At 42.5% G+C, this 16,252-nt stretch overlaps 1 protein-coding gene across 14 annotated transcripts in view; it reads right to left on the reverse strand.

Annotated features, from left to right (window-relative positions):
- Nucleotides 1-16,252, reverse strand: part of AHI1 (Abelson helper integration site 1) — a 180,434-nt gene that overhangs the window by 62,114 nt on the left and 102,068 nt on the right. For 2 of the 14 annotated variants that reach the window (XR_006578219.1, XR_006578220.1), the window contains one exon: nt 13,192-13,435. The exons of the other annotated variants lie outside the window; for them this stretch is intronic. The gene's annotated coding sequence lies outside the window, so the exon portion shown is untranslated. The remainder of the gene's footprint in view (nt 1-13,191; nt 13,436-16,252) is intronic. 14 annotated transcript variants of the gene reach the window in all.

A 16,252-nucleotide genomic window follows, 5' to 3' on the forward strand; every position in this document is an offset into this window, starting at 1 on the left:
TAGCGTCTGTGCGCGTACCATTCTACCAGAAACTGCCCTCTATTCTGACTAATCCTGCCACAGTTTGGCTACATTGAATTAGTCCATTGTATCTATATCCAGAGCGTCAAGCAGAATAACCAACAAAGAAAACAACTTTTGTTTCACAGCCACGATAACAGTCTTTGAAAGCCACTGCATACACATATTTTCAGGTGTGATTCATACATAATAAAAAGTTGGACTCACTCAGTTGACATCATCTAACAATTTATTTTGCCAGAGAAGAAAGAGAGTGTACTCTAATGCCCAATCCTTACTACAGGTGGAGATGTTTGAAATAGTGGCAATATTCAAACTTAGTTCAAACCTAGTTTTCTTGTAACATGGTTTTGGACATAGTCATTTGTCTGGCCAGCACCAAACTATATTCAAAAACTGTTTCAACAAAATTTACTCTTCAATGCAGTTTTTGTAATTAGTTTTGATCACTGTTAGTCTTCTGCCACAACTGTTGGATCTTCTGGGCTCAAAACTAATCTGGGGTTGAGATGAGGGGTTGAGCTGTGTTTTTAACCACTATTTTAAAGCATTCCACATGTAGCAAGAACGAGGACAAAAACAGTTCCAGGAAACCATTCAAAACATGTTTGTTGAATTGTCTTCAAAGTCAGTGGTACTCATATGCTCAACGTTAAGCATGTCCCTAACTGTGTATGCTTAAGTTCTTTGCTAGATCAGGACCCCAGCCTGACTTAAATAGACCAAGGTGGTAATAGGTGCTACTTGCACTCAAAAACCCCAGAATATAGTCCTGTGAATTTGCAGAATTTGCTCTACCATTCTTAGGCTACCTCTACAGCACACAGTAGGTCCGTTCACACCATTACTATCCCCTCCTCTATATGACTCTTCCCTCTCTCATCCCCGGAAACCTCTATAGCAGTTTGAAAAGATTCTACTGTCTCCCCAAGCATGGCCATATCTTTCTACACTGGGTTCCAGTTTATCATATAAATCCCACAGTCTGTCCACTAACCAAAACACTCAAAATAAAAGACAAAAAACAATAAGCTCTTTCTTTTATCTTCTGTATTAATTTGCATGAAATATACAGGAAAATTTTCCCTTCAATTATATTAGAAATCTGATCCCTGTGAGCTGCCTTAATGGTATATACATAATGAAAAAACAAAGCCATTAGCCTCACTACTCCCAGTTGTCACAGCACTAGATCGAGTGTGGTCTGTCTGATTTGGCTGGGAGCCCCAAGAAAAATCCAATAAGCCAATGCAAGGCCCTACTTAAACGTGGTAAAACAGAACTTTACTCCTACCAGTAAAAAAATCTACATGGGAGGGTATAAACTTCCAATAAAAAAAAATCAGCAACACTTGCTTTGTCCAGTTGTTTATTGAAGTTAGATATTGGCTTCAAAAAGGGACTTTTGTGTGGGTAAACCTACATATACACTTCAACCACTACAGTGTCACAGTTGCAGCACTGCAGCTACGCTGCTATAGTGCTTCAGTGCAGACACTCATTATAGCGACTGGAGGGGTTCTCGCTGTAGTTAATCCACCTCCCTGGAACGCTTACGTACATCACTCAGGAGTGTGGTGAATGAAGTAGTGGGGTCGACCTAACTTTTTAGTGTAAACCAGGCTGTGACGGGGCAGAGCGGCCCCGCACTGGTACTGCAGGGGTTAACCCTTCCTTCCTAGGAGAGGAAGCCATGCACTTCAGGCTCTGCTGGGCATGCTCCAACTGGAGAACAGGTATAAAAGCCTGCAGAGCTGCTCAGTTGAGGCTGACCGTCAGAGGGGAAGGAGGCATGCCACCAGCTCCCGAGGAGGGACAGCCTGCACTCCAGGATCTGGAGGCCAGCCAAGCCAGGATGCGCCCTGACACCCAGACGGAGTACGTCACAGAAGGGGAACAGACCAGAGGACCCCCGAAATGGAGAACCCGGAGGTTATGGTAGGAAGTGACCCAGGGGAACTTTAGAGGGAAATGGCATTAAAGCCACATAGAGGCTCGGTGTGTTTTGGGTGGATCTCTGCTGAGCCATTGGCAAGGGGAACTTGCCACTACCAGGGCCGTTAGTCGGGACCCAGTGGAGAGGGTGGGCCTGGGTCCCCCTACCACCAGCATGGGAATCATATGGACCCTGGCCATTGGGCCACCCTACTCAGACATTTGGTGAGAGTTACTTGGACTCCGGCCACTAGGCAACACTACCCTGCTTGAGAGGGGGACTGTATGGACCCTGGCCCTTAGGCTGCACTGCTCCAATGTGGGGAGCGGTTTATATAGACCCTGGCCATTGGCCACACTGCCTGGACGTTTGGAGTGAGTTACGTGGACTCTGGCCCTAGGCTGCACTACCCCGCTTTGAGGGGGATTGTATGGACTCTGGCCATTGGGCTGCACTGCTCTGACGCTTGGAGTGATTTATATGAACTCTGGCTGTTAGGGCACACTACCCTGACCAATGGGTGATTGCGTGGAGGGAGGCTATTAGGCTGCATCGGGCCGCTCAGAGAGAGGCGAGCATGTGAACCTGGGAGTGGCGAGGTTCCAACACCCCATCCCCACCCTGTCCCAAAGGGGCGGTGCGGTGCCAGGCCCACCACACAGGCCTTAGGTAAAAAGGGATATGCAGTGGGAAATAACATTGGCATATTAATGCTTCTACTACCAGCTCAACAAGCACTTTTCCATTGGATTCCCAAACACCAATGACTGGGACAACTTCCGGCCCCTCACAGATCAGATCTCTCAATCAGCCTGCAGTGACACCATAAAAAAAATTGTTACTGTGCCTTCCCCTAAAGGGGACAGAAGTTGCCCCAGTCACTGGTGTTTGGGAATCCAATGGAAAAGTGCTTGTTGAGCTGGTAGTAGAAGCACTAATATGCCTGAAGCTCTATAATACGGATGTTATTTCCCACTGAATGTCCCCCACTGATTATTCCTACCATAAGTAGGGAAACTTCCATTGCTGGATCAAAGGTATATATGCAAATATAAGCAGTCTATCATCCGACCCTTAAGTTCCACACCACAGTAATACTCCATAACAGAACCATGGACAGGTCTCCACGGCTTTGTGGAGAGCAATATTTGAGCCAGAAAACTTCGATCCTGTGCTTTCCCTCTTCTCATGGATTTACTAGCATTGCACACAGGCACAACCAATATGAAGAATTTGGCCCAAAATATAACTAAACTACACCTGCAGTATCACAAATAAAAACAATAAAAAATAATCCCAACATTTTAATTAGAGATTAAAATCAAATCTACGCATCCAATCATTAAGGTAAACGTATCAAAATGTCAGCTAGTGTGATGTAGTTTTCTTTGCAAATGTAATTTCCCACAATATATAAAACACTACAAGTAGTAGCTCGAGTCCAAGACGCTGTTTTAAAGTAAAGAGCAGGTACAGAATACACTCTAATAAAATCAATCTGCACTACCCATTGCCAAACACAGACTTACCTGATAGGCAGCAGGCAGAAATTTGAGGGCTGTTCAGCATATTTAACCATTCTAAGGGAGCACCTTCCTACCAACAGTAATTTCCAAAGGAGTTGGGGGGATTGGATCATTGGGAAACTGAAGGAGAGTGCCACAAAAAGGTGCTCAGGTGATGTTTTCTGTAATACTACTTCCCCTTCAGGAATGTGTGTGTTCAACATACACTACTCGGTCCCAGCCCTTTTTGACTTTACCTCTTTTTGGAGCTCTGAATTCCACTAGTGCACAAATAAAATGCACTATTTTTCTCTCCTCTTTTTTTTTTTACACTTGCAATTCTTGAAAAGTTATACCTCAAATACTATCTTTTCCCCCACACTGACAGGGCATGTTCTGCTTTTAGCTATATACTGTTATTAAATAAAAAGGTCTTACAAAAATATATCCCATAAAATTCCTTCTTGTGGAAAAAAAATATATTTGACATGTTTGCACAAATGCCTGTTATGTTACATAGGATAGTTACATCTCTGAAATGTCCCTCATTTCAAGGGATGTCACTCATTCATGTACCACACAAATGTGGTGCCTTTCCAGTTTTACTGTTGTAAATTATTTGCATAAAAATGCAGAATCTTTAGTTAGGTTATGGAAAGTATGCGTAATGTGCACTATGAAACTTTTAATGGGTCAGTTACTGTGCAACATATTGTAATGCTTCAGAATTCACATCCCTGTAGTGCACATTACTGCAAGGTGTAGACAAGCCATTGAGGAATGTGTCTCACATTGTTTTAATCTTCCTGTGATAATAGTTTTTGTGCGACCCTTATTGTGGGTCTTTGTCACACACTAAATCCCAAATTGGGCTAACCAGGTTGTGAGGTGTAAGTCATAAAACAAAATTAAATCAAGGAAGGAGAAAATTAAAATTAGGGAAATACTGGTAGCTTTGATTTAGTTGTCATACAAATAGCTGAAGAGTAGCACTTAACTGTACATAATTTGTTTTCGGTGATTAAAGGCCCTTAAGTTTAAAAAAAAAATCAAGAACATGTTAATTACTAGTCCATACCATTACATCATTATGGCAACAGACACTATGACCCCTGTAGTTTTCCGTTGTTTCTTTCCACAAAGTGGATAAAGGAAAATGAATGCAGACCTCGTGTCAGTAAGCCTGGGTAAGGGTGCTGAATGGATAACATCACTGTCATAAAGGCAATGGTTTTCACAAAAGGTTTAAAGAAAAACTGGATTATGCCACATAACTTATTTTTAAGCAACTGAAAATTTCCCTTCAAAATTGCAAATATCTTGAGAAAGTAATTATCCTTTTGCAAGGTTTATCAAGGTTAATAAAAAGGGGGAAAAGTATGTTTATATGTGAAGTAAAAGAAGAAGCTAGTTTTGTATTATACTGACAGCACTTAGTATTACTGTGCTGAAGATGTGTTCAAGAGCTACACAGACTGTAGGCTTGTGGAGAGGAGATGCCTCACACAGAGGTTATAATTTCTGGGCGTGGTCATATTGCTGCTTCAGCTGCACTGTTTTAAAGTATCCCCTATTGAAACTGAGTAAATGCCATTTACTGGAACCTTGAAACAAGCTTTGTTTGGCTATTACAAGAAGAATGTGACTGTGACCCAGATCCAGCAAAGTACTTAAGCACATTCTTTAAGCATTCGAATAGCCCTACTGATTTCAATAGGACTATTCACATGCTTAAAGTTAAGCACATACTTAAGTAGTTTGCTGGATCAGAAATGTGATTAGGAAGAGATATGGAAGAATGAAAATTAGATAGAAAAGAAAGTCCTAAATAATCTAGTTTATTGGTTCCACAACTGAAAATAAAATAATAATAATGGGTAGGTAACATTTCAGCAGCCAGGGTAAAATTTCAACTAGTCAGTATCACTCTCACACTTATGATAAGCAGTTTAATCATCTTGCTTTACAGATGAGAAACTAACTAAAATCCAACACCTTATCTAAACTTAGACCACCTTGATTACTTTGCAGATTCACCCATTAAAAGATTTGCAATCATCTTCTCAGTAGAGAAACTGACCAGTCACTGCAGGCAGTAAACTTGTAAGTTTCTGTATTGCTCACCAGCTTTAGTTTGTGAATTGAGTGTTGACTAAAAACAAACAAAAATGATGAGCCTTTCAACCAAAAGCACTTGAAGAACATATGCAGCATTTTCATCTCATCTTTGTTCAAGGAAAATATTTCCAGCAAACCCACATGCAGTATTCTGGAAAATATAAATCAGCTTTATCTTTCAGATCTTTACTCTGACCACAATAGCCACTGTTCGTACTTCAGCCTATTTTCCTTCTTGAGTTAGCACTTTCAGCAAGCACAGAATATTCATTTCCAGACAACACTACCAGGAAATCCTATGACATCACAGCTTGACAAAAAATCCAGACCAGTATTTTACTAAACCTAAAAATGCAAAACCATGAATCGAGAACAAGTCAGCCATAATATACTAATTGTAATATCTCCAGGAGTAACTGAATAAGAAAATATCTGTGCACAGTAGATATGCCTTATTACTATATATTCAGAAAATAAGGCCACAATTCTTAATGGACTTTTATCCATGTTATTTTCCAGTATATGAAGCTGTTATGTTATCGGATGTTTTGAGTACAGAAATGCAATGCAACTTGCATATATATATATATATATATATATATACACACACACACACGCATATGCAAGAATTAACATGTTTTCAAAATTTAAGATGTTTTACAACAAACTCTGGTATTTTAAGGAGATCCATTCCCATCATTGAAGCATGTATTTAAAAAAAGGCGCTTTCTAATTCATTTCCTTTTATATTTGCAAACTATATAGCAATTTTTATAAGAAAATCTCAAAGCACTTTACTACCAAACTAACTGTCAAAGCCACCCTGTGAAGTATATTAGTATTGTTATCCCCATTTTAGAGTAAAATGAAGCACAGAGAAGTGAAACCGTTTGTCTCAGAGGTGTAGTCACAGGTGGGCTTTGGGGGCCATAGCCCATCCAATTAGCCCCAGGTCCACCAAAATCTGAGCCTTTATGAACACCCCACCTTCCTCTGCAACAAAAGCAGCAGATTGCTCCAGGGACTGGGGAAGAAGAGGGAGAACCTTCATTTCTGGGACTGTCTTCTCCACTTCACACAGCTGTTCCAGATCAGTCAGTAACTGTTCTTGCCCTGTCTCTCTCCCCCCACCAGCAACATGGAGGAAGGGTGGACACAACTAAGGGTTAGGGGGAACACAATCCTCTGCAGGGACCTGTATGGGCTCCTCACAGCCCACACAGATTGGGGTGGGGGAAAGGGATGCAGCCCAGGGCTGCAGGGGTCAGACCCAGGCCACTGCAGCTACAGGACAGAAGGGAACAGGAGCCGCTGCTTCTTCAGTGTGGGGAACAGCACATTACACAAGAGGTACTGGAAAAACTGGGTAGCTGGGACAGGAAATGGGGCAAGGTGCCAGAGCCAAAGGGCACTGCAAAGCTCTCAGGTCATTGCCTGTCCACCATAAGCTGGGGCCCACCCAAATTTCCATTCCTAGCTATGCCACTCATTTGTCTAACATCAAAGCAGCAGGTTATTGGCAGACCTGGGAATAGATTCCAGGAATTTTGATTTCCAATCATTTTATCTAGTTACAAGTCCACAATGCCTTCAGCCTCATCTTCATAGATTCCAAGGCCAAAAGGGGCCACTGAGGTAGTGGATGTTGTTCTCTTTTTAGAACTTACATTTTAAAAACTGTGAATGTTTAGTATACCCTGTGAAAGGGAAGAACAATCTTTTTTTGAACCACTTTGTTACATCCACCAAAAGGGAAGATTTGGAGTTTAGTTTTGAGAAGGAAAGTCTGCACTGTGATAACCTGGTGCCAGAGAAATGGAATGTTGAATGCTCTGTCAACAAAGAGAGACCAGGGAGGAAGCTGTGGTGTAAGATCAATAGAAGCAGTTGCCCTGCTTCAACTAATGTACATACAGCACCACTGAACAGTAAGCTCCGATGGCTGCACAGCAGATGCAATGGTTTTAGCCTGTCAAGACTCAAGTCCAAACCTGTCAGTCAATCTGATGCCATCTGGCAATTTCACTAGTGGCTCTAGCCCCATTCCAAACTGGGCCATCTACACCTGTCTCCATTTTTCACTAGAAAAGGGAAAGTTCCTTACCAAGTCCTGAATGAAGAAGAGTTGAAGGACTAGAGTTCTGTGAAGTTTGCCATGCTTGAGTGGCTTGAAATAGTGGGAGAAGTCTATCAGCATTATCATCAGACCAAGTCAATTTCTGGGCTGTTTCTCAATGATTACGAGACGTTGTTGCTTAGACTTATAGACTTTAAGGCCAGAATCTAGTCTGATCTCCTGCACACTGCAGGCCGCAGAACCTCACCCACTCACTCCTGCAATAGATCCATAACCTCTAGCTGAGTTACTGAAATCCTCAAATCTTGATTTGAAGATTTCAAGTCAGTAACTTGAAATCTTTAAATAAAAAGAAGTAGGAAACCTCTACCCCGTGCTGCAAAGGGAGGTGAAAAACTCCAGGGTCTCTGCCATTCTGACCTATGGGAAAATTCCTTACCGACACCAAATATGGTATCCGCCCAGTTAGACCCTGAGTATGTGGGTGAGACCCACCAACTCAAAACACTCCCCATCTGGTGTCCCATATCCGGCAGTTGGAGATATTTGCTAGCAGATGCAGATGGGCCTTATGCCATTGTAGGCAATCTCATCATGCCATCCCCTCCATAAATTTATCAAGTCAAGTCTTGAGACAAGTTAGGTTTTTTGCTCCAGTACTCATTTTGGAAAGCTGTTCCAGAACTTCACTCCTCTGATGGTTAGAAATGTTCATCTTTAGAAAGCCTAAACTTGTTAATGGCCAATTTACATCCATTTGTTCCTGGCCAACATTATCCCTTAATTTAAATAACTCCTCTCCCTCCCCAGTGTTCTCTCTCTATAAATACATCAGAGGGATAATCATATCCCCTCTCAGCCTTTCGTTTGTTAGGTTAAACAAACCAAGATCCTTGAGTCTCCTCTTGTAAGGCAAATTCTCCATTCCTCTGATCATCTTACCAGCCCTTCTCTGTACCTGTTCCAGTTTGAATTAATCTTTCTTAAACACTGGAAACAAAAACTGCACACAGCATTCCAGATGCGATCTCACCAGTGTCTTGTAAAATGGTAATAACACTTCCCTATCTCTACTGGAAATACCTCACCTGATGTATCTTAGGATTGTTTTAGCCTTTTTCACAGCTGCATCACATTGGCAGCTCATAGTCAGCCTGTGTTCGACCTATACACCCAGGCCTTTCTCCTCCTCTGTCACTTCCAACTAGTAAATCCCCATCTTATAGCTAAAATTTTGCAGTTAGTCCCTAACTGCATGACCTTGCACTTTGCACTATTAAATTTCATCATATTTCTATTACTCCAGTTTCCAAGGTCATCCAAATCTTCGTGTATGATATTCCACTCCTCCCCCACATTGGCAATACCTCCCAACTTTGTGTCATCTTCAAATTTTATTAACACACTTTCATTTTTTGTGCCAAGGTCATTAATAGAAGTGTTAATTAAGCTTGATCTTAAGACAGATCCTTGAGGAACTCTTCTGGTAACCTCCCTCCAGCCTGACCGGTCACCTTTCAGTATGACCTGTTGTATTCTTCCCTTTAACCAGTTCCTTACCCACCTTTTGATTCATGTATTAATCCCCATCTTCTCCAGTTTCATGAATAATTTCCTTGCCAGTCATCGAGCTAGGGGAATACAAGGACCCCATAACGCCTGAGGTAGGCCACCATGATAGAGAAAACCTTGGTGAAGACTCTTGGAGCAGTGGTGATTCCAGATGAAAGGACCCTGTATTGAAAATGGTTCAAGCTGACTGTGAACCTCAGGAACCATCTGTCGGTCAGATGAATGTCTGTGAAAATACACATCCTGTGTATCAAGAGCCATAAACCACATGCCTTCTTCTAATGTTGGGATGATTGCTGCTAATGTGACCATACTAAATTTGGGTTTGCAGTTGAAGCGATTATGATGGCGGAGGTCCTGAATTGGCTTCCGTCCGCCTTCCTTTTTGGCTATCAGGAAATAAGTTGAATAGAATCCCGTCCCTGGGTATTCCAGAGGAACCAGCTCTTCTGCTCCTCTTTGTAGTAAGGAGTTCACCTCTAGGTCAGGATGCTGTTGTGAGAGGAGTCCCTGAGAAGGGATCGGGGAGGGGGCTCTGGATGAGGTACCATGATGAACTCTATCATATAACATTTAGCAAGCACTTGTCCATCGTCATTAGATTCCAACCTGATAAGAAGAGTGTTAGATGACCCCAGAAGATAGTGGGGTGGTTGTATGGCAGTAGGCAAGGTGGTTGAAGGCTCTCTAGAGTTCCTCAGAAATCTCTCTCCTGTGAGGGTTGCATCTGGGAGGAGGAAGGCTGTGAGGGCAGACCCTGAGGATGAGATCTTTGAGTCTTTTGATGCTTCCATGGTGGTTCCTAAGGCCTCTGATGGAAAAACTGGGAGATTCTGTAATGCTGTGTGGGTGGTAGAATTTACATTTTGGTGCAGGTGTGTAAATACCCAAAGAACAAAGTGTAGCTCTTGAATAAGTGAGAGTTTGAAGGGAATCGTCCATTTTCTGTTTGAAAAGATGGGATTCATCAAAAGGGTGGTCTTCAGCGGTATTTTGTATCTCCCTAGGAAAACCAGAAGAATGGAGCCACAATTCCCTCTGCATGACTATGCCTGTGGCCAGAGAGCGCGAAGAGGTATCTGCCACATCCACTGCTGATTGAAGTGATGTCCTTGCTACTAATCTCCCCTTTTCTATTATTGCCTGGAAGCAGGCCCAGTCTTCTTGTGGCAGTTTTTCAGCGAAGTCCTCCAGTTTGCTGTAATTCAGGAAATTGTATTTGGCAAATAATGCCTGATAATTCAAAATCCTGAACTGAAGACTGGCTGAGGGGAAGATCTTGCAGCTCAAAAGATCTAACTGCTTGCCCTGATGATTGGATGCAGTGGAGCACGGGTGCTGTTGTCTAGCCCATTTCATTGTTGCCTGGATAAGTGAATTGGGAGGGAGGGTGAGAAAAGAAACAGCTTATTTAGCTGGTACAGTGTAGTATTTTTCTGCCCCCTTGGGGTAGGCATACATGTGGTCAGCATATGCCAAACCATTCAAGCTGGCTCAAGGACGGCATTGTTGATAGGAAAAGCAACTCTACACAGCACCGATGAGTGAAGTATCTCCAGCAGCTTATGCTGAGTGTCTTGGATCAGCTCCAGGGGAATGTGCAGCTGCCACTTTATGCAGGAGATCTTGGCACTGGCGGTAGTCCTGAGGAGGTGGGGGAGATGCTGAAGCCACTGCCACATCAGATGAGGATTATGGGAATCTTTCCTGCTCCAGTGGCACTGTCAGAACCAGACTGGGCACCTCTTCTTCTATCCTTGGTTCCAAGCATCTATCTGAAGGCGCCTGAGACAGGGAGATAGGCAAAGTTTCCCTCACAGAATGGATAGGTTCTGAGGGTGGGTTGGGGCCAGGGTACCCAATAGAGTGGAATGACAGATCCAGAGGATGTTGTAGAGGGCCGCACGGTATAGGGAACCAGTAACTCCATGGTAGCTGGAGTGGAGCATATTGCCATGATATAGAAGGCCTCCATTGGCACTCGTACGGACGGGAGGGGATGGACGGTCCCTGCCTCTCATCCAACTCCTCTGAAGACAAAAATTCTGAGACCAGTTCCACTGGCATACCAGCAGAGCCGGCGGAAGCACGTACATCACAGGAGCAGGGGGAAAGAGGTGCTTCAGCTGTGGCATGTCCTGAGCAGGAGATATATTCTCTTGGAAGTAGACGGTCTCTTGGAAGTAGAAGGCATAAAGACTTCGGCTTTCCTAGGGCAAACAATTCCTGGGGCTCTGGCCCTTTTCCTGACCTCCCTGGAGTGAAGGGTACTCTTTCTGTCCCCAGAACCAGTACAGGAGGGTGGTCTTCCCCAGAGTGGGTGGCTTTCAAACTCTGAGGGACACCGATGTTGATGGTGTGTGCGGTTTGGTACCTGATACTGGTGGATCGGTTGGTTTGTGTGGTCTCTTTTTGTGTTTGTGTGCTTTAAAGAGCGCTCACTCCCCATGACTGGAACTCGAAGGAGTTTCCTCTTTCTTAGGTTTGGAGGAACAGTTACTGCCATGCTTATGTACATGCTTCCTTCCTTACCAACTAGGCCCCAGCGTAGGGTTAATAGTGGTGGTACTGCCGGTGCTGAACTCTGACTCCATAGCTGGTGGCACACTCCTGGCTGTCTCAGGCTGATGTACTGGGGGGTTGCCCTGCCTGGGTCCAAATGAGGTCTCATGGTGACTTCCATAAGGTGCTTCCAGATGCGGAGAGCATCTACTTGAAAGCGCCTGAGATGAGGAGATATGGGTTTGGCTGGGGAAGGACTGGTAGATACTGCAGCTAGATGCAATGTAGGCTTCTCCCAAGCAGTAGAGGTAGCGTTGATGTTCCTTGCTGACCGAGAAGGAACATGGGCAGGAGGTGCAGATTTTAAAGCCTGGGGTCTTCCGCATAGTCCAGTACCCACACATGGGTTGGTGGTAAGGAGGGGAGTGTTTACTCAGAAACAAATCTCCCAAAGTCCCAGTACTACTCCTACCATAAACGACTAAAAACTACTATATAAACAGTAAAATACTCTAAAATTAACTATGTACAACTATATATTTTTAGAAGTGTGTCACACGCAAGAAGACACTGATCCAGACCATGCAGCAAAGGAGCTGGAGATGTGATCAGTCCACCCTGCCCTTTCTTACCTCAGATGAAACCATGAGGTGAGCCATGGGTGAGTGCGTGGACCAATGGACTATACCACTTTCAAATTCTCTGGCTCCGTACACATGGTGTGCATAAGAAAACTCTCAGTGGAATACAATAGGTACCATCACTTGAATTAGTAGTAGTAGTAGCAGCAGCAGTAATGGTTCAAAAATGGAGACACTGTAAAGGGACATGTTAATTTAAGGTATGGGCAGCTGTTGGTGAGGAGAAATCTATTTCCCCCTGCCTCCCATGTAGGTTATTCCTCCTATATCTTTTGTGTTTACAGTGCACATGGCCTTACCTTACTACAAATATGTAATTACAGATAGAACAGACACATCAACTTTGTGTTGGAATGAATGACCAACTACCATCCTTTGAAGGAACTGGAAGCACTTCTGTGCCATCCTTGATGTAGAAACAATCCTATCACTCCTTTCAATGAGCAAAAATAGACTATTTGGCAGCATAATAAATCTTCCTTATAATACAGTGTGACCTCTCAGAAGTTCTGTCAATATCTGCCAGTCCAAAAACCATAGATGAGAGGCTGGGAATGCATGGGTTTATCTAGGGAATGCCCCATGAGGAGGTATCTGAGAATTTAAAGAAATGGAAGCAGTCAGAATTGGGAGGGGAGGGATAGCTCAGTGGTTTGAGCATTGGCCTGATAAACCCAGGGTTGTGAGTTCAATCCTTGAGGAGGCCACTTAGGGATCTGGGGCAAAAATTGGTCCTGCTAGTGAAGGCAGGGGGCTGGACTCAATGACCTTTCAAGGTCCCTTCCAGTTCTAGGAGATTGGTATATTTCCAATTATTACCTTTAGCCTTTGACCTCAGGGTTTGAGACCAGATCCTATTGATCAGCAAGAACCACCAATAAGCTCATTACAGCCTAGTGTGGATTTGGAGGATATAGCTTGAGTCCTTGTGCAGGTATTCCATTGTTTCAGACCCTAAAAGGCCTGGTGGTTAGGTTCCGAGCATCTTCAAAGTGAAACTTGCATGCCATGTGGAAAAGGCAGGGGTTTCTAAAAATGTTGCTTCATTCCTTCAGTTATAGTCCTGACAATAACAACATAATGGTGAAAGAGGGTGAATAAAAAATTCAAATTCTGAGATAGTTAAAGAAAAAAGCAAAATTACATATTTACTCCCTATAAATGAGAATGTTTTTCATATTTTTATATACACACACAAAAACAATCAAGTATCCTTAAAATGACATTTTACCATTATCAGCAATTGCCGATAGATAACCTTCAGTTTCTCTCACCGCTAAGGTTTAGCACACATGCTACACTGCCCACAATACATCACAACAATGAAAATTAAACAGCTTGGTTTTTGAAACAGTGGCCTCTTCATGTGCAATGCTCTATAAGGAAATACATGAGCATGCATTTTTCAAGCACTCACATAAAAGAGCAAATAGGTTTTACATATGAAAAGACCATCATCTTGGCACACAGATAAAAGAATCCATAAAATGCATATACAGGTGTTAGGGTTTGAAAAATAATAAATAATAAATAATTAATAATAATAATAATGATGGGGGGAGGGATAGCTATAGCTCAGTGGTTTGAGCGGTGGTCTGCTAAACCCAGGGTTGTGAATTCAATCCTTGAGGGGGCCACTTAGGGATCTGGGGCAAAAATGTGTGCATAGATATGTGTGTACACCAGGGAAGGATGAGGTTCCTTTAAAAACCAGACCGTAGGTGTACTTTGTTGTTTGCCCAATTTAAAAAACTAAGGGCCAAATCCAGGCACCCAGTACACAGCCCAAATGGTAGGCATCTCCATGTTAGGAAAAAGAGAAAATCACCCCCCATACCAAAGTGACTACATCCCCAATATACTCTGCCTCAGGAGGTGGTGGTGGCGGCAGCGGTAAGACTGGAGGGAGCCATGCAGAAGTACGTCCTCTTTCCCCATCCACCTTATGCTCATTCCCATGAAGGGAGTCCCCGTTCAAACCTGAACTTTATACTGTGCAGAGGGTGTGTACTCCATTGCAGAGCCCCTGGGCAGTGAAACTTCACTGCTTCCACTGCCAAGAGCAGCTGGATTTGTCTCAAAGCATTATCTTGTGAGTATTTCCTGCCTCGTAGCTCTCTATCTTCAGAAAATGTATAGTGGCTCTATTTTCAAAGGACTAAAAGTAGTTAACAGGATCTCTCAGTTAAGATCGAATTAAATTTGGTTCTTTTAGAATAGCACATAATTGAAAAAATAAGGGCATTTTCAGGCCAAATAATTTTTGGCAGATTAGTTCTACAATGCTACATCATACCCTAATTTCGCAACCTACATCCATTGCTGCCAAACAGAGAGTAATGCTTCATTTAATCCGCACCCTTGTATAATTTTGGCTGAGAGTACTTCCTTTACCCTGAAGGTACAGCAGTAATTATCCTAACATATACCAATTTCACATAAATATAAATGATGTTCTCTTGATAAAGTTTTTGGAATCTTCAAAGACTGCTGTTATTGTGCTCTGTATTTAGTGTAGTTTTCAGTCAAAGATTGTAATTAATATGCCTAGGAGTAACATGAAAAAGAACACATAATAGAGGAACGTGCATACCCTTGATCTCAGTATAAACAAATACACCGAGCTACACTGAGCTGAACTAGAAAATGCAAACTATTCTGACATTTATATTTATAACATCTAATCAATCAGCCAGAGGAAACTGGATAAGCAACTTTTTAAAACAGAATAAATAGATTGTTCTCATTAGTAAAGTACCAGACACAAAAATAATTAACTTTATTCTTATTGGATGTCAAAACATTTTTGTGGTTAGATAAGTCTACTTATGAAGATCTTGGGTTTTCAAATTAAATATTATATAATTCATTTTTACTATTCTTTTTATATATTGAAACACTTGTAGTTATAATACTCCACAGCTAGGGCCTGTATTCATGCCCTAGGCCTAGGCCATATCCTGGACCCCAATATAGCTATTTTGTGCTGCTTCAGGGGCCACAGAGCAGGCTTATTTGGCACCCTGGAGACTCTCACTCTTGGCCATTCCCACTCAGAGCCCCTGGGATCAGAGGCATGGCAGGGGAAGAGGGGCGTGGCCAGAGCATTTGTCCAAACAAATTCTTGGGAGCCATTAAAGCTGGATATAATTCAGAGAATCCCAGAGGCTGCTCTAAATTACACTAGGCGCTGAACTGTCCTTCAGAAGCTTCAGTATCAGGGTAGCATAAACAGATCTTGGCTGCAGCGGAGGATTAAATCCACATGTTTAATTCCCCCTGAAATCAATGAGAGTTTTATGTACAAAAATTCTGCAGGATGTTGCCCCCAAAATGTAAATAGTATGGAAAAAATGGTCTAGACATACACTAACAGTGGGAGGCAGTATGTGGGCAGGGAGAGGTTTTAAGAAAATTAAATTTTCTTTTTGTTCAACATTTTCAGTTTTTTTTCTTTTTGATGAAAAATTCAAAACAAAATTTTTTACCGAAGCAAAAAAGTTTTGTATGTTTAGTTTTCAGAGTAGCAGCCGTGTTAGTCTGTATCCGCAAAAAGAACAGGAGTACTTGTGGCACCTTAGAGACTAACAAATTTATTTCAGCATGAGCTTTTGTGAGCTACAGCTCACTTCTTCGGATGTCTGTGTGTTCCATTCTATGCATGCGAAGAAGTGAGCTGTAGCTCATGAAAGCTCATGCTGAAATAAATTTGTTAGTCTCTAAGGTGCCACAAGTACTCCTGTTCTTTTTGTATGTTTAGGAAATGGAGTGGGGGTGCGTCTCCTTTCTCTTACTTCTTTTCCTGGCAGGAAAAGTAAGAGAAAAGTTAAAATGTGAAATAAAATAACACTTCAATAAAGAGCCTGATCTTCAGCTGAGG

Source organism: Mauremys mutica, chromosome 3 (assembly GCF_020497125.1).
Source record: "Mauremys mutica isolate MM-2020 ecotype Southern chromosome 3, ASM2049712v1, whole genome shotgun sequence".
In the NCBI taxonomy this organism is placed as follows: domain Eukaryota; kingdom Metazoa; phylum Chordata; order Testudines; family Geoemydidae; genus Mauremys; species Mauremys mutica.